Source organism: Pseudophryne corroboree, chromosome 11 (genome assembly GCF_028390025.1).
Source record: "Pseudophryne corroboree isolate aPseCor3 chromosome 11, aPseCor3.hap2, whole genome shotgun sequence".
In the NCBI taxonomy this organism is placed as follows: Eukaryota; Metazoa; Chordata; class Amphibia; order Anura; family Myobatrachidae; genus Pseudophryne; species Pseudophryne corroboree.
The window spans coordinates 220,170,960-220,194,474 of NC_086454.1; the positions used below are offsets into that span (position 1 = coordinate 220,170,960).

Genomic DNA, 23,515 nt, shown 5'->3' on the forward strand with positions numbered 1-23,515 from the left:
ATCCTGTCAGGCCAGAAGTCAGAATTTCCCAAGAAGACTTATCATTCCGGTGACCTTGAAGATCCTCGGTCAAACTGTCAAGACTGAGGCCTTTGTGGACAGTGGGGCCGACGGGGTTTTTATGGACCGCCAATTCGCCCTGAAACACTCTGTTCCCTTAGTACCCTTGGCATCGGAAATTGAGATTTGTGGGTTAAACGGGGAACCATTATCCCAGGGTAAAATTACCTCTTGCACTAGCCAGATTTCTTTGTTTATTGGAGCCACACACTCTGAAAAATTGTCCTTTTATGTGACTGTCTGTACTTTTGCCCCATTGGTGTTGGGGTTACCCTGGTTAAGGGCCCACAAGCCTCAATTTGACTGGGTCTCTGGGGAGATTCTTAGTTGGGGTACTGATTGTTTCAGGAGTTGCTTGAGCCTTCCAGTCAGGCTTTCGCAGCTAAGTTTGCCAGGATTGCCAGGATGTTATGCAGATTTTGCGGACGTGTTCTCCAAAAGAGTTGCAGAGGTACTACCTCCCCATCGCCCCTATGACTGTGCCATTGATTTGTTGCCGAATGCTAAGCTTCCCTAGAGCAGGTTGTTCTCCCTGTCACGTTCTGAGACTCAGGCTATGGCAGAGTACATTCAGGAGAACTTGGCTAAGGGATTAATCAGACCTTCACAGTCTCCAGTTGGGTCGGGGTTCTTCTTCGTGGGTAAAAAGGATGGTTCGTTGCGACCCTGCATCGACTTCAGGGAATTGAACCGTATCACGATTAAAAACTCATACCCACTGCCTCTCATTTCGGTCTTGTTTGACCAGCTTCGTACTGCCACCATTTTTTCTAAGATTGACCTACGTGGTGCGTACAATCTAATCCGAATAAGAGAGGGGGATGAATGGAAGACTGCCTTTAATACCCACTCAGGGCATTATGAATATTTGGTGATGCCTTTTGGGCTCTGTAATGCCCCGGCAGTCTTCCAGGACTTCATGAACGATGTGCTCAGGGAATATTTGGATAGATTCTTAGTTGTATACTTAGATGACATCCTAATCTTCTCCCATTCCCTGGAGGAACATCGGAAGCATGTACGCTTAGTCCTCCAGAAACTCAGAGACCACCGGCTTGGGGCGAAGCTGGAGAAGTGCGAATTTGAAGTTCAGCAAATCGCATTTCTAGGATATATTATCTCCCCAGAAGGTTTCCAAATGGAGGGTTCCAAGGTACAGGCAGTCCTGGATTGGGTGCAGCCCACTAGTTTGAAGGCGCTTCAGCGTTTTCTGGGCTTTGCGAATTTTTATAGATGATTTATCGCTGGATTTTCGTCTATAGTGGCGCCCTTGGTGGCACTCACTAAGAAAGGGGCGGATGTTGCTCACTGGTCTTGTGAGGCCAAAGCGGCTTTTGCCCGTCTCAAAAGGGCATTTGTCTCGGCCAAGGTGCTGCGACACCCAGATCCAGAGCGTCCTTTTGTGGTGGAGGTGGATGCCTCTGAGATGGGTATTGGGGCAGTGCTCTCTCAGATGGGGGTGTCTGATAATCGCCTTCATCCCTGTGCTTACTTTTCCCGTAAATTTTCGCCTGCCGAGATGAATTATGACGTGGGTAACCGGGAATTGTTGGCTATTAAGGATGCACTCGAGGAGTGGAGACACTGGCTTGAGGGGGCTAAGTTTGTGGTCTCAATTCTCACCGACCATAAGAATTTGGCATATTTAGAGTCAGCGAAGCGCCTCAATGCCAGGCAGGCACGATGGGCTTTCTTTTTTGCTCGCTTTAATTTTTTGATAACATATCGCCCTGGGTCAAAAAACATCAAGGCTGATGCGCTCTCACAGAGTTTTGCTCCAATCCAGGAGACCACCGAGGAGCCATTGCCCATTGTGTCCCCATCATGTATTAAAGTGGGCATTACCCAAGACCTCTTGTCATTAGTCCTTAGAGCACAGGAGCAGGCTCCTCCAGACCTTCCGGTAGGTCTTTTGTTTGTGCCTCCTAGGTTAAGACAGCGAGTGTTCCTGGAATTCCATGCCAAGAAGTCGGCAGGTCACCCGGGTATTGCCAGAACTCGGGAGTTGCTATCTAGGGCAGTGTGGTGGCCCTCGGTGGCTAGGGATGTGGATCAGTGGGTTCGGGCATGTGACATCTGTGCCCGAAATAAGACTCCTAGAGGGGTTCCTGTTGGCCCATTACATCCACTCTCTATTCCATCTAAGCCATGGACCCACATTTCAATGGATTTTGTGGTGGACTTGCCCAAATCCTCAGGGATAACAGCCATCTGGTTTGTCGTTGACAGGTTTTCGAAGATGGCGCACTTCGTTCCATTGGTTGGGCTGCCATCGGCCAGACGCCTGTCTGAATTATTTATGCTGCATGTTGTGCGCCTCCACGGGTTGCCACTTGATGTGGTCTCTGACCGCGGATCCCAGTTTGTGGCCAAATTCTGGAGGGCATTTTGTTCCGATCTCCAGATTTCTGTCAGCTTGTTGTCAGGCTACCATCCGCAGTCTAATGGGCAGACTGAAAGGGTGAACCAGTCCTTGGAGCAGTTCCTCAGGTGTTATGTCTCCAAGTGTCAGACTGACTGGGTTGCTCATCTGTCCATGGCGGAGTTTGCCTATAACAACGCGGCTCACTCTGCTACAGGGATCTCTCCCTTCCTTTGTGTGTATGGGCATCATCCTAAGGCCAATTCTTTTGACCCCCAGCACTCCACGCCTGGTGGTTCCTCTGTGGTTTCGGTCCTTAGAGGTATTTGGAGGAAAGTGAAGAAAGCCCTTGTGTCTGTGTCATTAGTGACCAAAAGGGTTTTTGATAAGCGGAAAAGACCCTGCAGCTTCAAATTAGGAGACTTCGTTTGGTTGTCTACCAAGAATTTGAAGTTGAGACAGCCATCTCATAAGTTAGGCCCCCGGTTCATCGGTCCTTATAAGATCACTAGGGTTATCAATCCGGTGGCATTTCAGTTAGATCGACCCCGTTCTTTGGGTATCAATAAAACATTTCATTGTTCCCTTTTAAAACGGGCGATTAGTAATCCTTCTTCCAGTGGAAGACCTTCCCCTCTTCTGATACGTGGCCAGAGGGAGTTTGTTGTTGAAAGGATTCTTGACTCCAAGATGGTTCGGGGTCGGCTGTCATTTTTGGTGCACTGAAAGGGGTATGGCCCGGAGGAGCGCTCGTGGGTGCGCAGTTGTGATCTTCATGCCCCCAGACTGTTACGCTCTTTCTTCTCGCAGTTCCCCGATAAACCCGGTGGTAGGGGTTCTTTGACCCCTCGTCAGAGGGGGGGTACTGTTAGGGTCTCCTGCCCTGTGCTGCCACGTCGTCATGGCAACCGGGAGACAAGTGCTAGCGGAGTAACCTGAGCGCAGCTGATACTCCGGTTCGGGTCTTTTGCTGTGCAGTGGTTACAGGCTCTGTGCACGGCAGGGGATCCGGTGCTGGTTTTTGTGCTCACAGTCTGTGAGGTCTGAGTGGGGCGTGGACAGCACCTGCTATATAAACCCTCTTCTCAGGTTAGGCAGATGCTGCTGAATCTTTGTTGGTTAGTCAGTTCCTGAAAGCTAGCTAGTACTGTGTAAACTTTGTATTTGTTTGTTGCTTACTGCAAATAGGCCTTGGGATTTGGTATTATACTCTGCCAATCCAGACCTAGCAGTAAGACTGGAGTCAGTCGTTTAACCTGCTGGGGTTCTTTTGCTACTCTGTGAACCTAGCAAGTTTGCGGCTGTATTCTCAGACTTGCCTGCCAAAATCCTTTCTCACTGTGCAAGGTGTTCAGGTGTCAGTTTAGTGGCAGTAAGATGAACCAGTGCACTGCAAGTGAGGACTAGGATTGTGGAGACTCTCCTTGTGTCTATTATTCCATCTCTGACCAAGGAGTTTACTGCCACACCCGTTGGTAACCCTTTAGGGTTTTGCTGTTGCCCTTAGCAACAGCATTTCGGGTTCTCTACGTATATTAAATCACAACATCTCGCTTCTTTCCATCTGAGCATTCCTAATACTAGGGAGACACCCAGTTTCTTAGCCTTTGGGCTTCTCTGTTCACTTTGTGTTTATTTTGTTACCCTATCACCTTCTATGTATGTAATGTCATATTCCCCAGTCTGTCTGTGAGTTCATTTGTTTTGCATCCCTCTCCGTTCAGACACCAGTACATTCCTGCTGGTACTGGTGTGCATAACAGTTTTCTTCTCATGCTCCATTTCCGAGACAGTGCGCAGGGTGAGTATCGGTCTTTTATGGACTCTGCGTTTTTGTTGCATGCACATGGGCCGGGTTCCTCCTTTTTGGCTAACTTATACATTGGGTCGTGTTTTCTCCTCTTCCCCTGCACCCCCATCCCCGGCAAGTTTTCGGGCCTCGACTAGGTGCCAGTTTTATGCTGACGGGTGGGTGGCCCTGGGTTTTTCTGTCTCCGGTGCCTCTTTTGAGAAATTGGGAGGCATTCGATTTGCTGCTATCCTTCGGTAGGTTGCCGGGTCTTTGTTCCGGGTCCTGGGTGTTTCCGTTGCCCCGGTACGCTGCTTGGGCACTACCGGTTGCCTGAATTTTCAGGGGTCGGTGCTCGGCACAATTGCAGGTTGCTGTCGCCTTTCCGCTGACAAGGTACCGTCACTTTGGGTTTTAGTAACGTCTGCTCGGGGTAACGCGACGTTCGGCTTCATCGGGCGCAGTCGTTGTTAGCTTCTCCCCTTTTGCGAGGTTTATCCCCATGGGTGGCATAGTTTGCAAGAAACCTAAGCGCCCCTGCGGGGTCGGCCAGGTAGCGTACCGCAGTTTCCCTTCCCACGGGATCAGAGATGTTTTGGTGGATTTGGTCTTCATTCCTATAGTTTTTTACGGGGAGGTTTTTTGGGCCTCCTCCTCCTTGTTCCCTACGGTCCCCCCAGGCTTTGCGGCTGTTGCGACATCTGCTTGGCTGGTGGCTGTGCAGTTAACATCCCGCTCCCGGAGTCGGAGTGGGTTTGCGGATGCTTTGTCTCTTTGCAGTTTGATGAGGGCTGTGAGTGGGTTCCGGGGGTGGCGTCATAAGGTTTTCGCATGCCCGTCTTCTGTCGGGCGGATTGTCCAGGTGGGTTGGCTACTTGGACTAGGCACGCGTTGGCTCCTTCCTCGTCTGGGGCGGCGGCTGTGTCCGGGTGTTCTTTCAGTAGGTGGGCTGCAGCGGGTGGGTCCCGGGTAGACGGTTTGATGGTTTTCGTGTTCGAGCGTTATCTGGGAAGTAGGTCCTAGGCTGCCCGGTATCCTGCCCTTGCGGGCATTTCCTACCGTTCTGGGCTGCTCAAGCTGGTGGACCTCGACTGGTGTTTCGCCCCCTTTCGTGAGCGCTTAAGGGTTGGGCTAGGGTGCGCCCCACGCCTGCGGATACCCGTAGGCCTGCTACGTGGCAACTTTTGGCGTAATTGCTGGGTGTGCTGCCTCCTGTCGCCGAGTCGGTGTTGGTGGTGGCCCCTGTTTTAGATTAGCCTTTGCTTTAGCTTTCTTCTGGGTTTTGTGGGTAAGCGAGTAATGGCGAGCAGCACGCATTTTCAGGATTCCGGGGCCTTTTCTGTAACGCGGGTTGCAGGATGGTCGGTTGCTCTGCAGGGTGGTGTGATCGGATCAAGCAGCTGGGGGTCGCTGGGTGTCCTTGGAGGCCCAGGAGGTGGTGGGTGTCTGCCCGCTGCGCCTGGCGCATGAGTTTAGATGGGCCTCCGGGGAGGCGACCAGTTGCTGATAAAGGCGCTCGCTGGTCCTCTCACTAATGTACAGTGTTGCTGCTGTGTTTGGGTTCGGTACCCATTCCTTGCGGAATGGGGCAGATGACCATGCGGCAGCCACAGGGTCCGCCACGGCAGCTGTTCAGGAGCGGAGTCGTTGGGGGTATACTTCTTAGGTCCTATTCGTTGCGGATTGGGGTGGCTACCATGCGGCAGCCACAGGGTCCTCCACGGCTGCTGTTCAGGAGCTGGCCCGTTGGCGGTATACTTCTTAGGTCCTATTCCTTGCGGATTGGGGAAGCTGCCATGCGGCATCCACAGGGGCCTCCACAGCAGCTATTCAGGAGCTGGGCCGTTGGAGATATGCTTCTTAGGGCCTATTCCTTGCGGATTGGGGTGGCTACCTTGCAGCAGCCACGGGGTCCTCCTCGGCAGCTGTTCAGGAGCAGGGCCGTTGGGGGTATGCTTCTTAAAGGTCCTATTCCTTGCGGACTGAGGCGGCTGACATTGCGGCAGCCACAGGGTCTTCCACGGCAGTGGTTCAGGAGCGGGGCCGTTGGGGGTATGCTTCTTGTAGGTCCTATTCCTTGCGGATTGGGGAGGCTACCATGCGGCAGCCACAGGGTCCTCCTCGGCAGCTGTTCCAGTGCTGGGCCATTGGAGGTATACTTCTTAGGTCCTGGTCCTTGCGGATGGGGGAGGCTGCCATGCGGCAGCCACAGGGTCCTCCACGGCGGCTGTTCAGGAGCTGGGGCGTTGGAGGTATACTCCTTGTAGGTCCTATTCCTTGCGGATTGGGGTGGCTGCCGTGCGGCAGTCACAGGGTCCTCCACGGCAGCGGTTCAGGAGCTGGGGCATTGGGGGTATACTTCTTACATCCTATTCCTTGCGGATGGGGGTGGCTACCATGCGGCAGCCACAGGGTCCTCCGCGGCAGCTATTCAGGAGGTGGTCCGTTGGAGGTATACTTTTTAGGTCCTATTCCTTGTGGATGGTGGGGGCTGCCGTGCGGCAGCCATAGGGTCCTCCTCGGCAGCTATTCAAGGGGTGGTACGTTGGAGGTATACTTCATAGGTCCTATTCCATACGGATGGGGGTGGCTACCATGCGGCAGCCACAGGTTCCTCCACGGCGGCTATTCAGGAGGTGCTCCGTGGAGGGATGCTTACTATAAGCCTTCTGCATGTGGGTAATGTTTAGTTGCGCCTGTTGCGCTAACCCAAAAACTTGTTTACCCGTCGGTTTTTGAACGGGTAGCGTTCAGGAATCGAGGGTGTGAAGTGAATTTTTAAATTTTCCTCCGAGGGTGCCTAATTACAATTGTCTCATCAAAGGTCCACGGGAGGTTTTTTGAGTTTTCTCCTTCACTTGGGTTAATTCTATTATCTGTCACTTGGTTTTCCTATGTGATGTATGTCAGTGTGATGATTTTAGGGTGTTTTTCTTTTGCAGCCGTCGATGGTTTGAACAGGAATAGCTGGTTTGGCCACTTTTACATTTTTGGGCGGCAGGGCATTACTTGGCGCGTAGGACAGCTGATGTTTTGGGTTATGGCTTTTAGGTGGTCAGGCATCCTCTGCTTGTACTGCGTCAGCAGCAGTTTCGACAAGGAGGAAGGGGTTCGTCTTCTCTGGCTGGAGTTTTGCAGGTTTTTCTTACCTGGGGTTTTGGTCCTTTCAGTTAGCTTTCTTGTTTTCCTGGTTTTTATTGGTTTGGGTGGCGGGGCGGTTTGTTAAACCTTTGTGGCGGGAAGTCGCTACCAACCAGCGGTCAGATGGGCATAAGTGGTCATTGTGGGGCACCCTCTTTAGAAGGACGGCAGGTGTGTCCTTACCTTGCGGTTGGACATTTAGACGTTCCCCTGCGGGAACCGAACGTTTGTCAGAGAAAAGAGTGGTGAGTCCTGCACAATGCGGGTTATGCAGGGAGGAGGCGGTGTTGTGGTTTAGTCCCCTCCTCAGTTTTTTTGTTTCAATCTAAAGGACTGGCTGGTGTCTGGTAGTGACTTTTCCTTTGCCATCCTCCAATATAAGACCAATTCAATTACAATTAAAGTTCAAAGAACAGGTCAGCGATCAATAAATATCGTCTGACCTTTAACTACAGCTAACCGTGTCCGTGTCGTTATTTTAGTGGTAAGCTAGCTAAAAGAAGTGTTTATGTCGATCGCAATAAAATTATGGGCGCCTTATGCTATCCGGCATTTTGTACACAATGTAACAAAAAAATTAATTGACTGAACAGGGCGGCAGTGTGACATTGTATTTTGTGGAAAGGGATTTTTTTTATAAAGGGAAGAATGTGATTGGCCAGCCTCTCACAGATCACTGCTTACTGCCACAGCATTGTATTCAGCACTGTAGTCTTAACGTGGAGCATTCGCCACCCAGCGGTTAAACTGTGTATAACATGGCGTGGGACACAACGCACGCCATAACGTTATTTCCAACTCGCGACACAGGACCCTAAATAGTGTGCTATGAGCAACAATGTATGAGGATACATCTGTATATTGCCCATTATTGCATGCACAGAAGCTAAAGCTTGGTCTGCTGTGATCGCAGTAACTGCGATTCAGCCAGCGATGTTAGTGACCAGATTGGTGGCCTGGCTAGCAATATAAGCGAGCTGGTCGGGTGGCCTGGCTAGCAGTGTGAGCGGCCCAGCTCGAGGGTATCAAAACCACCCCTGTTAAATAAAACAAGAACCGGCTTCTTTACAGTCGGCATGCTGCAACTGTGCATAGAACGAATGGGATAGTGCTGGCTAATAACACTTGGGCGGCATCCCAGCTCCTCTTCATTTCTGAAACAGCCATAGCACAATTTTACTTCATTTATCGGCGGTGTGCAACTCCCTCCTGTGGCTGGTGTCCCAAGGCACATGCCTAAAGCTGCCTAATGGTGGTGCCGGCACTGGTGATCATGCTGTAATCTGGAGTCTACACCGGTGGACAATCAGTTTGGGAAAATTGCTACAGCAGTAACACAAATGGAATAAAGAAAATGATGATTATTACTGCGCTATTGTTATGTTTGTTTCAGCAGCTCTTATAAATAGATAGTAATAATGAGTGATGCGAGGGAGCGCTTGAATGATGTGTATTCTGTAATGTAAAATATTTATATATGAAAAGGGTATGCAGTAAAAAAAAAAAAATGAATTTAAATAAGTGAAGAAACAAAATAAAAATAATGTAAGTGTGATGTAAATGTGGGATTAATATGTATTGCAATACCTGTAAAAAAGAAAATTTGTTAGAAAATGTTTAAGCTCCTTTGGGTATTTTGTGGTATAGCAGTTCGTATAATGCAGCGGCGGGTCCCGGTAATTGCCGGTGGCTGGAGCCGCAAAGGTAGTTGCTGGGTACAGAGCTCCCTAACTGTCCCTGGCTAACTAACCTTTGTAAGATGTTCTTGATCACTCCAGCCGGCTGGTTCCCTTGATGTCTCTGACAGGATAGTGCTTCACCGCACGCTCGTGGGAGCTGTGGCGGCGGCGCTGTTCTTTGAAGTCATATACATGAACCAAAGAGAACCCCGTTGATCACAGGACTTAGACAAAGGGCTGGACATAGCCCGAAACGCGTTGGACGCCTGGCAAAGCCGTGTATGCAGTGGAGACGGAGGGAAGTGACTTCAAAGAACAGCGCCACAGATGCTTAATCACATTGGAGGCCTTACGCAGACAGAAAATCTGCACCTACTGTAACATGGGGCTGGTGCAAGTATAGATAGTGTGACCCATGGTGATATCTAAGGAAGCATGACTGCTGTGTCTGGAGATACTCAATGTGATTATCTCAGTCCTTGCACATTCATACACACAGATGGACCCAAGGGAAGGGCTTGTACCAGTACAGTATTAGCAGCTGCAGATTAAAGTGCTGTTGCCAGGTGGTGCGATGTCACTTGCCGAAACCACTGTATGTCAGTAGACTTTTACCATTGGAGATTCTCCACAATATAATATACAACTTTCTTTAGGTCAATAAAGAACTACATGCATACCTCCCAACATTTTAAAGGTAAGGAGAGGGACACCTGCGAGCACATAACATGCCCCCATATGAAAAGGGGGCATGGCCTATGGGGAAGGGGTGTGGCTTAGTGGGTGGATCTGCAAATGTGAGCCACGCCCCCATTTTCATCAATGAGGGGGCATGCCCAGCGCTCTGTGAGCTGCTGGCATGTCCCTTCGCCCTCTGTTTCCAGTGATTAGATGTTGTGAGCATGCGCACAGCGTCTATTCTCCGCAGAGCACCAGTGACAGGAGGCTGCTAACTGCCCCCCCACTCCCCCCCCACTGTTGGTGGGACAGCAGGACAGTCCCAAAAAAACTGGACTGTCCCGCTAAAATATGCTATATGGGCCACACTCAGTGTCGGACAGTGGGGACCACTGGTGGTTTCCCCTATACCCATGTGGGCCAGTGCAACCCTGCCCACACTGCTCTGCATTACTGCATAATGATGACTAAAGGTTGTTGATATCAATGTCTGAAACTGCTGTATATGCCACCAGTACACTATATGTCTCGTACAATATCATCGGTACATAGATGATATAATCTTTGTATGGAGAGGAGGTGACAACTCCCTAAAGAGGTTCCAAGAAAGATTAAATGATAATGACTTTGGTGTACGTCTGACCTTTGTGAACAGCGAGACCCAAGTCAATTATTTGGATCTAACAGTATATATAAAAGATTCAGATATATGTACAAAGAATTTCTCCAAACCAAGGGATAGCAACTCCTTCATAGGGAGGGATAGCAATCACCATCCTAGCTGGTTACAGGGTGTCCCAGGCAGTCAATTCAGACGTCATAAGAGGAACTACACCGAAAATGAAGTATACAAAAAACAAGCCCTTACAATGAAAAAACTATTTCTAAACAAGGGTTACAAACAAAGTAATTTGGAGCGAGTTTTAAATGAAGTAGAGATTGTTAATAGAGATAATTTATTGAATGGGTCAAATCAAAGGAAAGAGAATAAGCCCACTATCCCTTTTATAACTACATTTAACAGCGAATACAAGAAGGTTGAAGCTACTTTAAAGAAACATTGGCGAATTCTGAAAACAGACCCCATTTTAGAGAAAATATTACCCGATAATCCACAAGTAATATATAAGCGTGCACCAAATTTGAAAACTCGGTTAGTAAAGAGTGCTACTGCCCCCAAACCTACGATGACCACCAGAGTTAAATCGAAGGGCTTTTACCGATGTGGGTTATGTGTGGGGTGTCGAGGGGTTAAAAGCAAAGAAGGTAATAAAATAGATTAATTTATTTCGAATAGCACCAAGAAGGAATATAAGATCACACAATTTTTGACTTGTGGGAGTAGCAATGTAATATATTTGCTACAATGTAAATGCCATCAGCAATATGTGGGGAGAACCAGTCGCCCATTCAAAATCAGAATGGGTGAGAACCTTAAAAACATTAAGAAAGGTGTAGAGAACAACTGCTTATCTGCACATTGTAAGGAGGCACATAATTGTTCCACAGATAGCATTGATAGTTTCAAAATTATTGACCATGTAAAAGGTAATTGGAGAAGAAATGATGTAGCTTCAGCCTTAGCCAAGAAGGAAATGTGGTGGATACATGAACTAAAAACACTTCAACCAAAGGGTTTGAATGGCAGCTTTGAGTTGAAATGGTTCTTGCATTAAAATCCATCATTAAGTGTACAAAAGAATTCTATCTGTAAGAACATTTGTGTGCCTCAATATACATCTGTTTCTGGAAAAGATGTTTTTTCTATATGGATTGTCTGAGTAAATGTACAATAGTAAATGTGTGCCGTTTACAAGCTATGTGCCCTTAAGAGAACCCAGGTTCATGGATGGATGTACCCAGGAGTGAGTATAACGAATACTCTGTAGGTAGTATAAAGAGAGTGACCAGACCATGTCCACCTGTGCCTTGACAAAGACCCAATTAGGGTAGAAACGCGTCGGCGGCAGCAGGTGGACGTGGTCACTATTCGAGAACAGCAGAAAGCATTCAGGGACGGGAGGAGAGCAGAGCGGTCAGAAGCGCGTGCAGCGCCGGGAGGTTCACAGCCGGAGGACAGCCAGCGGAGGGAACGGCAGTGTATACGGGTAACGCATTTCCCGAGTAGAAAGCCCCCGCTAAGGAGATCGGCGTCCAGCGTATTTGGTGAGCTCCCACCTAGGAACATCCATCTATGCCAGGCCTAACTGCTAAACCGAATGTAACTGAAACTGCTTTACATAAAACAGAAGATAACGTTCATATCAGTGGACTTGGTAAAGAGTGAACTTTTTTAACAGTGGATCTTTTAAAATAAAGTGTGTTTTCCTTTTATATCTGCATTGGAAAATTCGTTATTGAAGTGGACATTTAAATAGACTATCTCTTTCATGAATAACACGGTATGCTCCGGAGAGGGAGTATAAGAGCAATATTGTGAAGTATATCAGAGAAATTGTTTATTTAAAGTGGACGAAATATATGGACTATCTTCAGATACTTTGAAAGTGTGGTATCCCCTAGAGACCCAGTGTAAGAGCAGCGCTGTGAAGTACTTTATTGTTTTGTTTTAGATAAAAGTTTTGTCAAAGCAGTTCTGAGGCTGATCTGCTACATATAAAGTGACACAGCTGCAGCTGAGACAAGCGCTTTTAAAGAGGACTGACATCTTTCTATATGAACCAAAGAGAACCCCGTTGATCACAGGACTTAGATAAAAAGGCTGGACATAGCCCGAAACGCGTTGGACGCCTGGCAAAGCAGTGTATGCAGTGGAGACGGAGGGAAGTGACTTCAAAGAACAGCGCCGCAGATGCTTAATCACATTGGAGGCCTTACGCAGACAGAAAATCTGCACCTACTGTAACATGGGGCTGGTGCAAGTATAGAAAGTGTGATCCATGGTGATATTTAAGGAAGCTTGACTGCTGTGTCTGGAGATACTCAATGTGATTATCTCAGTCCTTGCACATTCATACACACAGATGGACCCAAGGGAAGGGCTTGTACCAGTACAGTATTAGCAGCTGCAGATTAAAGTTCTGTTGCCAGGTGGTGCGATGTCACTTGCCGAAACCACTGTATGTCAGTAGACTTTTACCATTGGAGATTCTCCACAATATAATATACAACTTTCTTTAGGTCAATAAAGAACTACATGCATACCTCCCAACATTTTAAAGGGAAGGAGAGGGACACCTGCGAGCACATAACATGCCCCCATATGAAAAGGGGGCATGGCCTATGGGAAAGGGGTGTGGCTTAGTGGGTGGATCTGCAAATGTGAGCCACGCCCCCATTTTCATCACTGTGAGCTGCTGGCATGTCCCCTCGCCCTCTGTTTCCAGTGAATAGATGTTGTGAGCATGCGCACAGCGTCTATTCTCCGCAGAGCACCAGTGACAGGAGGCTGCCAACTGCCCCCCCACTCCCCCCCCCCCCCACTGTTGGTGGGACAGCGGGACAGTCCCAAAAAAACTGGACTGTCCCGCTAAAATATGCTATATGGGCCACACTCAGTGTCGGACAGTGGGGACCACTGGTGGTTTCCCCTATATCCATGTGGGCCAGTGCAACCCTGCCCACACTGCTCTGCATTCCTGCATAGTGATCACTAAAGGTTGTTGAGAGATACCTCCCTTTCTCGCTTATTTAAATGCATACAAGCTCCAGTTCAAAAAATATGTAAACATTCTAAAATAATACCTCCCAACCATCCTAACTTTGGCAGGGAAATCCCACTTTTCGGGCACTGTCCTGCCATCATGCCCAAAAATGACAGTATCTCACAGGGGAGTTGGGAGGGTACTCTTTCTCACGCAATGCCGTGTGCATCCAAACATTTCAAAGAGAAGTCAGTAGCTTGTTAAGCTTTGCACACCCCCAATGTGATGAAAAATTGTGGAGTGACCTGTGGCTACCAAAATGACACTTAATGGGGACATATGGCCACGTCACCTATTCGGCGTGTGCACAATGTCCCTCCTCCCAGCCATAAACATCATAGATTTTCCTTGCAAGAAAATCTCAGGGATGACAGCTCATACACAGGAACTGAATATGTTTGAAACAATATACAAACAAATATTACTAGCAATATAATTAACTAGTAATTCCAAAACACATGACATTAATATTAAGGAGATCTTTACTTTCACTAAATGTGTACCAATACAATAAAATATATTTTGTTAATATATATTTTACATCTATTTAACAAATATCTATGTATGCTCATACCTACCTGGATCCAGAGTAGTCCTACTGAAAACACTAGGGGGTATATTAACTAAAGCTGGGTACACACAAGAGTGACAGGGATTCATACCGACGTACACACTGGGCCGATGCTAATGAAAGATGGACGAACATGTACCGTCCTTCATTAGCATACTACAAGACACCAATGACAATGCTTGGTTGGACGTACAGCACATCTAACCAAGCGTACATCACTAGCGTCCGTGGGAATGTGCATTCCGCGTACACACTGAGCAATGTAGACAATAGGCGTTCCGAAAAGGCATATTGTGCCGACATCGTTTTAGTATGTACCTGCTACCCATGCCCCCAGGCCCGCTGTCTCACTGGAATAGACCCTGTGCGAATGCGCACAGAGTTTATTCACTTCTGCCCTGAACTAAGCAGAGCAGCAAGTGATAGGGAGACTCCCAACTGCAAACAACCCCCCCCCCCTCCCTCCGCTGCCAGCCACGGGAGGGACTGCAGGACGGACCCAAAAAAAAGGGACTGTCCCACGAAAATAGGGACAGTTGGGAGGTATGAGATTGCAGCCAATTGCAGCTTTGCTCAGTTAGCAAAACTGCAACTGCTGAATAAGATACACAATCTGCAGATTTTCAATGGGTTTTAAACTAACAGATAGTCGCCATGTAGTTCCTTTACAATAAACTTTACTTTGCATATTACAACAAATCCTCCGTCCCTTTTCTCTTCTTGCAAATGTTGATGTCTGTTCATATCCAATGCACACTCTTTCCTGAGTGACTCATCATGCACAAAACATTCTGTACAATATGAACATTTTAACAGCTGATTGTACACAGAGATACTGTATGCTAGCAGAACAGAGCTGGCTATGTTTAATAAATAATAATTTATGTATATTAACATTTTATGTATATTAACATTGACTAGCATGACATATTATAAAACTGTTCTGTGTAATAAGAAATGTATATACAAAACAAATACAAAATGAAGAAAGAATAGCACAAGTCTGAATATGTACATCTAAATATGTATAATGTAAGAAACATCCTTCATTGTAGGCAAAGTAAAATAAAAAAATTTAAAGATGAGTTTAAATGTACAGTACCTGTCGATAGTGCTTAATAAGATTTGATCTGTAAAAGTGAAATCAGATACATAATGCAGTTGGTTCAGAAACTCTCTGCTCACTGCTCTTTCAGTAGAAAAAACTCTTGACTATTAGGAGGAAGTGAATAATATGTGTACAAGTGGAACAAGTAGGAACATTTTAGCAACCATTAACTCTTTATAGTTATGTTAAAATATTCACAGTCATCTGTGGAGTTCATTTACAAACAGCAAAAGAAGTTTAAAACCAGTTTCTCCGTTATCGGCACCAGAATGTCAATAAGATCTGAAGGTCGACATTCAGAATGTGGATGGGGTGTCAACTTGTCATCTGTCGACATACATAATCTTGACAATGACATAATAATGATATTACCAGAATGTCGACATTGTGTTGACAGTGATTTTCTATAGCCTGATCATTTAACGCTAACACAGACTAACTTTAAACGCAACATAACCGTAGCCTAACCCTGGATATATTGGCTGCCAATATTCACAGTTGTAACCCACTCTTTATATAACCAGGCTAATGAGTTACCAGTTTAACGAATGAGCTACCTTTAAAACTAAGTGGCTCCACCCAAGTATTTATTAGTATTTATTTATGATGCGGCCAATTTGGGGAAACCCAACAATGAATATTGTTTATCTTAATACCAAGATACTATGTAAATTACATTAAATATATTCTTACAAGTATAACCACTTGCAATCTCTCGGGTATTTTTGTGAATAGATTTATTAATCTCTTAGCTAAGATTCCTCCATTTCACCAACCCACTGTAAACAGTGAGTGAAAGACAGATTCAACTGTATATATATATATATAGCATTATTTAACAAACTGGACTCCTTAAAATGGTTTCGGATAATGCCTGGTTAATCTCTGTAGATGTATCTAAGTTATATACCATTATACCACACAATGATGGCCTAGCAGCAGTAAAACAACTTCTACTATCCAGTGGACATTTTGATACAGCACGCATTGATATCTTGTTGCAAATGCTAAATTTTATACTCCCATTTTTATTTATTTTTTTATAACAATTTTTTTCTTCAAATACAAGGCTGTGCTATGGGCGCATCGGTAGTGCTGACATACGCCAATACTTATATATTTTCAGTTGAGGATACACTATACTTTAATGATCCGACTACTTCATCCAAGGTATTCTTTTATACCAGGTACATAGATGACATCATGATCATCTGGACAGGTACTGTACATGCCAGGAATTCACTGATTTAATTAAAACCCATAATCAGTCAGTAGCGCCATCAAAATTAACATTTGCTATGAGTCAAGAAACAGTGAATTTCGTCAACATTGGTACAGGTTGAGTATCCCATATCCAAATATTCCGAAATACAGAATATTCCGAAATACGGACTTTTTTGAGTGAGAGTGAGAAAGTGAAACCTTTGTTTTTTGATGGCTCAATGTACACAAACTTTGTTTAATATACAAAGTTATTAATAATATTGTATTAAATGACCTTCAGGCTGTGTATAAGGTGTATATGAAACATAAATGAATTGTGTGAATGTACACACACTTTGTTTAATGCACAAAGTTATAAAAAATATTGGCTAAAATTACCTTCAGGCTGTGTGTTTAGCGTGTATATGTAACATAAATGCATTCTGTGCTTAGATTTAGGTCCCATCATCATAAGATCTCATTATGGTATCTAATTATTCCAAAATACGGAAAAATCCGATATCCAAAATACCTCTGGTCCCAAGCATTTTGGATAAGGGATACTCAACCTGTATACATAATGGTGACATCACTACTACAGTTTTCTCTAAAGAAACTGATAGAAATACCTTACGTTTGAAGAGAAGTCTCCCCTATTCTCAAATGATATGTATTCTATGTATCAATAGAGTCTTGAAAAAGCTATTGCTCAAATTCATGAACAGGGGTTACTCTCACAAACTATTACAGAGTGCTAAGACATCTGCACTATGTCATAATCGTAACTCTTTGCTGCATAATGACAACAACAGATTTTTATCTCAAAAGAAAAAAATCCCGGGGGTAAAAAGGTATAACCATATGTCATCTGAGTTTAACCGCATTGCTAAAGATCATTGGTCTGTGATTTCTTCCAGTCAAGACCTTCAGTTGTCTGATGTTAATCTAATGTGCTGTTATTCAAGATCAAAAAACCTTTGTGATTATCTTGTGAAATCCGACATCTCCAGTAAAAGGGAGCAGGGTCCTTCAATACATTTTTTAAGTACTAAGAAACCAGGATGCTTCAAATGCTCCTGTACAACCTGTAAATTCCTGATTCAGGGTGACACATTTTGTCATCCTCATTCAGGAAAGAAATACTGTATTAAACATCATCTAACATGTGACAGTACTTTTGTAATTTATCAAATAATTTGTCCCTATGGATTGTCATATGTTGGCAAAACCAAATGTAAATTTAAGGAAAAGAATGGCAGCCCACCGCTCTGCAATAAAAGCAGCAATTGAGAATGGGCATAGTGAAAAACTGGTCGGCCGCCACTTCTTTCAAGCACGCCACAGTTTACCTAGTCTACGTTATTGAATGATCAATCATATACCATCTCTTAAAAGAGGAGGTGATCAGGATGCACTAGTAATTAAACGTGAAAATTAGTGGATACATCGTTTGGATGTAATCCATCCTAGAGGGCTTAATGATATGCTCTCACTATCATGTTTTTAATGTATTTTATATTTCTATTTAACAATTTTGTTGTACTAATTACTATTGCTTCTGTCGATTTGCCCGATTCTCCTATTGTATATTATTGGCTACACTGTGCCTAGTACAGATATGCTTATGGCTTAAATTGCGATATACATTGTTATTTTAGTGTGACATTGGGTATCTGGTTGCCATGGTGATGGTAAACAATTGAGGTGAATGTGCATCGTGTTTATGCATGATGACGTCATCTGTGCGGGACGCTGCTGGGATTCCGCCGCGAATGGCGGACCTGCATTCACTCGGTGACGGATACAAGTCATACTTGCCTACCTGACCCTCTCCATGAGGGAGAAAATGCTCTGTTCCTGGACTTTCCTGGTAATGTATGATTGCCATCACCTGTGGTGAGCTAGTTAATTGATAAGAAAGGTGTTTCACCACAGGTGATGGCAATCATACATTACCAGGAAAGTCCAGGAACAGAGCATTTTCTCCCTCATGGAGAGGGTCAGGTAGGCAAGTATGATACAAGTATGGGTGAGTTGTGCTTTTGTACTTGTTTGTTGTATCCTGATGACAATCTTTCAATAGGATTGAACATTGATTTCTCTGACGTCCTAAGTGGATGCTGGGACTCCGTAAGGACCATGGGGAATAGCGGCTCCGCAGGAGACTGGGCACAACTAAAGAAAGCTTTAGGACTACCTGGTGTGCACTGGCTCCTCCCTCTATGACCCTCCTCCAGACCTCAGTTAGAATCTTGTGCCCGGCTGAGCTGGATGCACACTAGGGGCTCTCCTGAGCTCCTAGAAAAGAAAGTATATTTTAGGTTTTTTTATTTTCAGTGAGATCTGCTGGCAACAGACTCACTGCTACGAGGGACTAAGGGGAGAAGAAGTGAACCTACCTGCTTGCAGCTAGCTTGGGCTTCTTAGGCTACTGGACACCATTAGCTCCAGAGGGATCGAACACAGGCCCAACCTCGATCGTCCGGTCCCGGAGCCGCGCCGCCGTCCCCCTGAAAGAGCCAGAAGCAAGAAGATGGTCCTGAAAATCGGCAGCAGAAGACTTCGGTCTTCAACAAGGTAGCGCATAGCACTGCAGCTGTGCGCCATTGCTCCTCATGCACACCTCACACTCCGGTCACTGATGGGTGCAGGGTGCTGGGGGGGGGGCGCCCTGAGCAGCAATATTAACACCTTGGCTGGCAAAAAAATCACAATATATAGTCCTAGAGGCTATATATGTGAAAAATACCCCTGCCAGAGATCCATAAAAAAGCGGGAGAAGTCTGCCGAAAAAGGGGCGGGGCTATCTCCCTCAGCACACTGGCGCCATTTTTCCCTCACAGCTCCGCTGGAAGGATCGCTCCCAGGCTCTCCCCTGCAGTTTCAAGACTACAAAGGGTAAAAAAGAGAGGGGGGGCACTAAATTTAGGCGCAGCAGTATATATATAAGCAGCTATAAGGGAAAATCACTCAGTTATAGTGTTCATCCCTGTGTTATATAGCGCTCTGGTGTGTGCTGGCATACTCTCTCTCCGTCTCCCCAAAGGGCTTTGTGGGGTCCTGTCCTCTGTCAGAGCATTCCCTGTTTGTGTGCGGTGTGTCGGTACGGCTGTGTTGACATGTTTGATGAGGAGGCTTATGTGGAGGCAGCGCAGATGCCGATAAATGTGATGTCACCCCCTGCGGGGCCGACACCTGAGTGGATGGATAGGTGGAAGGTATTAACAGACAGTGTCAACTCCTTACATAAAAGGCTGGATGACGTAACAGCTGTGGGACAGCCGGCTTCTCAGCCCGCGCCTGCCCAGGCGTCTCAAAGGCCATCAGGGGCTCAAAAACGCCCGCTACCTCAGATGGCAGACACAGATGTCGACACGGAGTCTGACTCCAGTGTCGACGAGGTTGAGACATATACACAATCCACTAGGTACATCCGTTGCATGATCTCGGCAATGAAAAATGTGTTACACATTTCTGACATTAACCCAAGTACCACAAAAAAGGGGTTTTATGTTTGGGGAGAAAAAGCAGCCAGTGTTCTTTCCCCCATCAGATGAGTTGAATGAAGTGTGTGAAGAAGCGTGGGCTTCCCCCGATAAGAAACTGGTAATTTCTAAAAAGTTACTGATGGCGTACCCTTTCCCGCCAGAGGATAGTTCACATTGGGAGATATCCCCTAGGGTGGATAAGGCGCTCACACGTTTGTCAAAAAAGGTGGCACTGCCGTCTTAGGATACGGCCACTTTGAAGGAGCCTGCTGATAAAAAGCAGGAGGCTATCCTGAAGTCTGTATATACACACTCAGGTACTATATTGAGACCTGCAATTGCCTCATCAGGGATAGTGCTGCTACAGCGTGGTCTATTACCCTGTCAGGACAGGGATACTATTTTGCTAACCATAGAGCATATTAAAGACGTTGTCTTATATATGAGGGATGCACAGAGGGATATTTGTCGGCTGGCATCCAGAATTAATGCAATGTCCATTCTGCCAGGAGGGTATTAGGGACCCGGCAGTGGACAGGCGATGCTGACTTTAGAAGGCACATGAAGATTCTGACTTATAAGGGTGAGGAATTGTTTGGGGATGGTCTCTGGGACCTCGTATCCACAGCAACAGCTGGGAAAGAAAAATTTTTACCTCAGGTTTCCTCACAGCCTAGGAAAGCACCGTATTATCAGGTACAGTCCTTTCGGCTTCAGAAAAGCAAGCGGGTAAAAGGCGCTTCCTTTCTGCACAGAGACAAGGGAAGAGGGAAAAAGCTGCTCCAGACAGCCAGTTCCCAGGATCAAAAATCTTCCCCCGCTTCCTCTGAGTCCACCGCATGACGCTGGGGCTCCACAGGTGGAGCCAGGTGCGGTGGGGGCGTGTCTCGGGAACTTCAGCGACCAGTGGGCTCGCTCACAGGTGAATCCCTGGGTTCTGCAAGCAGTATCACTGGGATACAAGCTGGAGTTCGAGGCGACTCCCCCTCGCCGTTACCCCAAATCAGCCTTGCCTGCTGCCCTCGAGGGGAGGTAGTATTGGCGGCAATTCACAAGCTGTACTCCAGCAGGTGATAATCAAGGTACCCCTCCTTCAACAAGGCCGGGGGTTACTATTCCACAATGGTTGTGGTACCGAAACCGGACGGTTCGGTGAGACCCATTCTAAAATTGAAATCCTTGAACACTTATATACGAAGGTTCAAGTTCAAAATGGAATCGCTCAGGGCGGTTATTACAAGCCTGGACGAAGGGGATTACATGGTATCACTGGGGATGCTTACCTGCATGTCCCCATTTACCCTCCTCACCAGGAGTACCTCAAAATTGTGGTACAGGACTGTCATTACCAATTCCAGACGTTGCCGTTGGTCTGTCCCCGGCCCCGAGGGTATTTACCAAGGTAATGGCCGAAATGATGATACTCCTTCGAAAAAAGGGAGTTATAATTATCCCGTACTTGGACGATCTCCTTATAAAGGCGAGGTCCAGGGAGCAGTTGTTGGTCGGAGTAGCACTATCTCGTGAAGTGCTACAACAGCACGGCTGGATTCTGAATATTCCAAAGTCGCAGCTGGTTCCTACGACGCGTCTACTGTTCCTGGGGATGGTTCTGGACACAGAACAGGAAAAAGTGTTTCTCCCGGAGGAGAAGGCCAAGGAGTTGTCATCTCTAGTCAGAGACCTCCTAAAACAAATACAGGTGTCGGTGCATCAATGCACGCGAGTCCTGGGAAAGATGGTAGCTTCTTATGAAGAAATTCCATTCGGCAGGTTCCATGCAAGGATCTTCCAGTGGGATCTGTTGGACAAATGGTCCGGGTCGCATCTTCAGATGCATCAGCTGATAGCCCTGTCTCCAAGGGCCAGGGTGTCGCTGTTGTGGTGGCTGCAGAGTGCTCATCTTCTAGAGGGCCGCAGATTCGGCATACAGGACTGGGTCCTGGTGACCACGGATGCCAGCCTCCGAGGCTGGGGGGCAGTCACACAGGGAAGAAACTTCCAAGGACTATGGTCGAGTCAGGAGACTTCCCTACACATAAATATTCTGGAACTAAGGGCCATTCACAATGCCCTAAGTCAGGCTAGACCCCTGCTTCCACACCAGCCGGTGCTGATCCAGTCAGACAACATCACGGCGGTCGCCCATGTAAACCAACAGGGCAGCACAAGAAGCAGGATAGCGATGGCAGAAGCCACAAGGATTTTCCGATGGGCGGAAAATCATGTGTTAGCACTGTCAGCAGTGTTCATTCCCGGAGTGGACAACTGGGAAGCAGACTTTCTTAGCAGGCACGACCTCCGGGAGAGTGGGGACTTCATCCAGAAGTCTTCCAAATGATTGTACACCATTGGGAAAGGCCACAGGTAGACATGATGGCGTCCCGCCTCAATAAAAAGATATTGCGCCAGGTCAAGGGACCCTCAGGCGATAGCTGTGGACGCTCTGGTAACACCGTGGGGGTACAAGTCGGTGTATGTGTTCCCTCCTCTGCCTCTCATACCCAAGGTACTGAGAATAATAAGAAGGAGAGGAGTAAGAACTATACTCGTGGTTCCGGATTGGCCAAGAAGAGCTTGGTACCCAGAACTTAAAAAAATGATCTCAGAGGACCCATGGCCTCTGCCGCTCAGACAGGACCTGCTGCAGCAGGGGCCCTGTCTGTTCCAAGACTTACCGCGTCTGCGTTTGACGGCATGGCGGTTGAACGCCGGATCCTGAAGGAAAAGGGCATTCCGGAGGAAGTCATCCCTACGCTGATTAAAGCTAGGAAAGAAGTGACCGCAAACCATTATCACCGCATATGGCGAAAATATGTTGCGTGGTGTGAGGCCAGGAAGGCCCAATGGAGGAATTTCAGTTGGGCCGTTTTCTGCACTTCCTACAGTCAGGGGTGACTATGGGCCTAAAATTGGGTTCCATTAAGGTCCAGATTTCGGCTCTGTCGATTTTCTTCCAGAAAGAACTGGCTTAACTGACTGATGTTCAGACATTTGTTAAGGGAGTGCTGCATATTCAGCCCCTTTTGTGCCTTCAGTGGCACCTTGGGATCACAACGTGGTGTTGGATTTCCTAAAGTCACATTGGTTTGAGCCACTAAAAACCGTGGATTTGAAATATCTCACGTGGTCATGCTGTTGGCCTTGGCTTCGGCCAGGCGTGTGTCAGAATTGGCGGCTTTGTCATATAAAAGCCCTTATCTGATTTTCCATATGGATAGGGCAGAATTGAGGACTCGTCCCCAGTTTCTCCCAAAGGTGGTATCAGCTTTTCATTTGAACCAACCTATTGTAGTGCCTGCGGCTACTAAGGACTTGGAGGATTCCAAGTTGTTGGACGTAGTCAGGGCCCTGAAAATTGATGTTTCCAGGACAGCTAGTGTCAGGAAAACTGACTCGCTATTTATCCTGTATGCACCCAACAAGCTGGGTGCTCCTGCTTCAAAGCAGACTATTGCTCGCTGGTTTTGTAGTACGATTCAGCTTGCACATTCTGCGGCTGGACTGCCGCATCCTAGATCAGTGAAAGCCCATTCCACGAGGAAGGTGGGCTCTTCTTGGGCGGCTGCCCGAGGGGTCTCGGCTTTACAACTTTGCCGAGCAGCTACTTGGTCGGGGTCAAACACATTGCTAAATTTTACAAGTTTGATACCCTGGCTGAGGAGGACCTAGAGTTTGCTCATTCGGTGCTGCAGAGTCATCCGCACTCTCCCGCCCGTTTGGGAGCTTTGGTATAATCCCCATGGTCCTTACGGAGTCCCAGCATCCACT

At 46.8% G+C, this 23,515-nt stretch overlaps 1 protein-coding gene across 5 annotated transcripts in view; it reads right to left on the bottom strand.

The window, feature by feature from the left end:
• Positions 1 to 23,515, bottom strand: part of LOC134969348 (dipeptidase 2-like) — a 649,658-nt gene that overhangs the window by 467,914 nt on the left and 158,229 nt on the right. The window contains exon 1 of one of the 5 annotated variants that reach the window (XM_063945261.1): positions 15,048 to 15,145. The exons of the other annotated variants lie outside the window; for them this stretch is intronic. The gene's annotated coding sequence lies outside the window, so the exon portion shown is untranslated. Of the gene's footprint in view, positions 1 to 15,047; positions 15,146 to 23,515 lie in introns of those variants that run through there. 5 annotated transcript variants of the gene reach the window in all.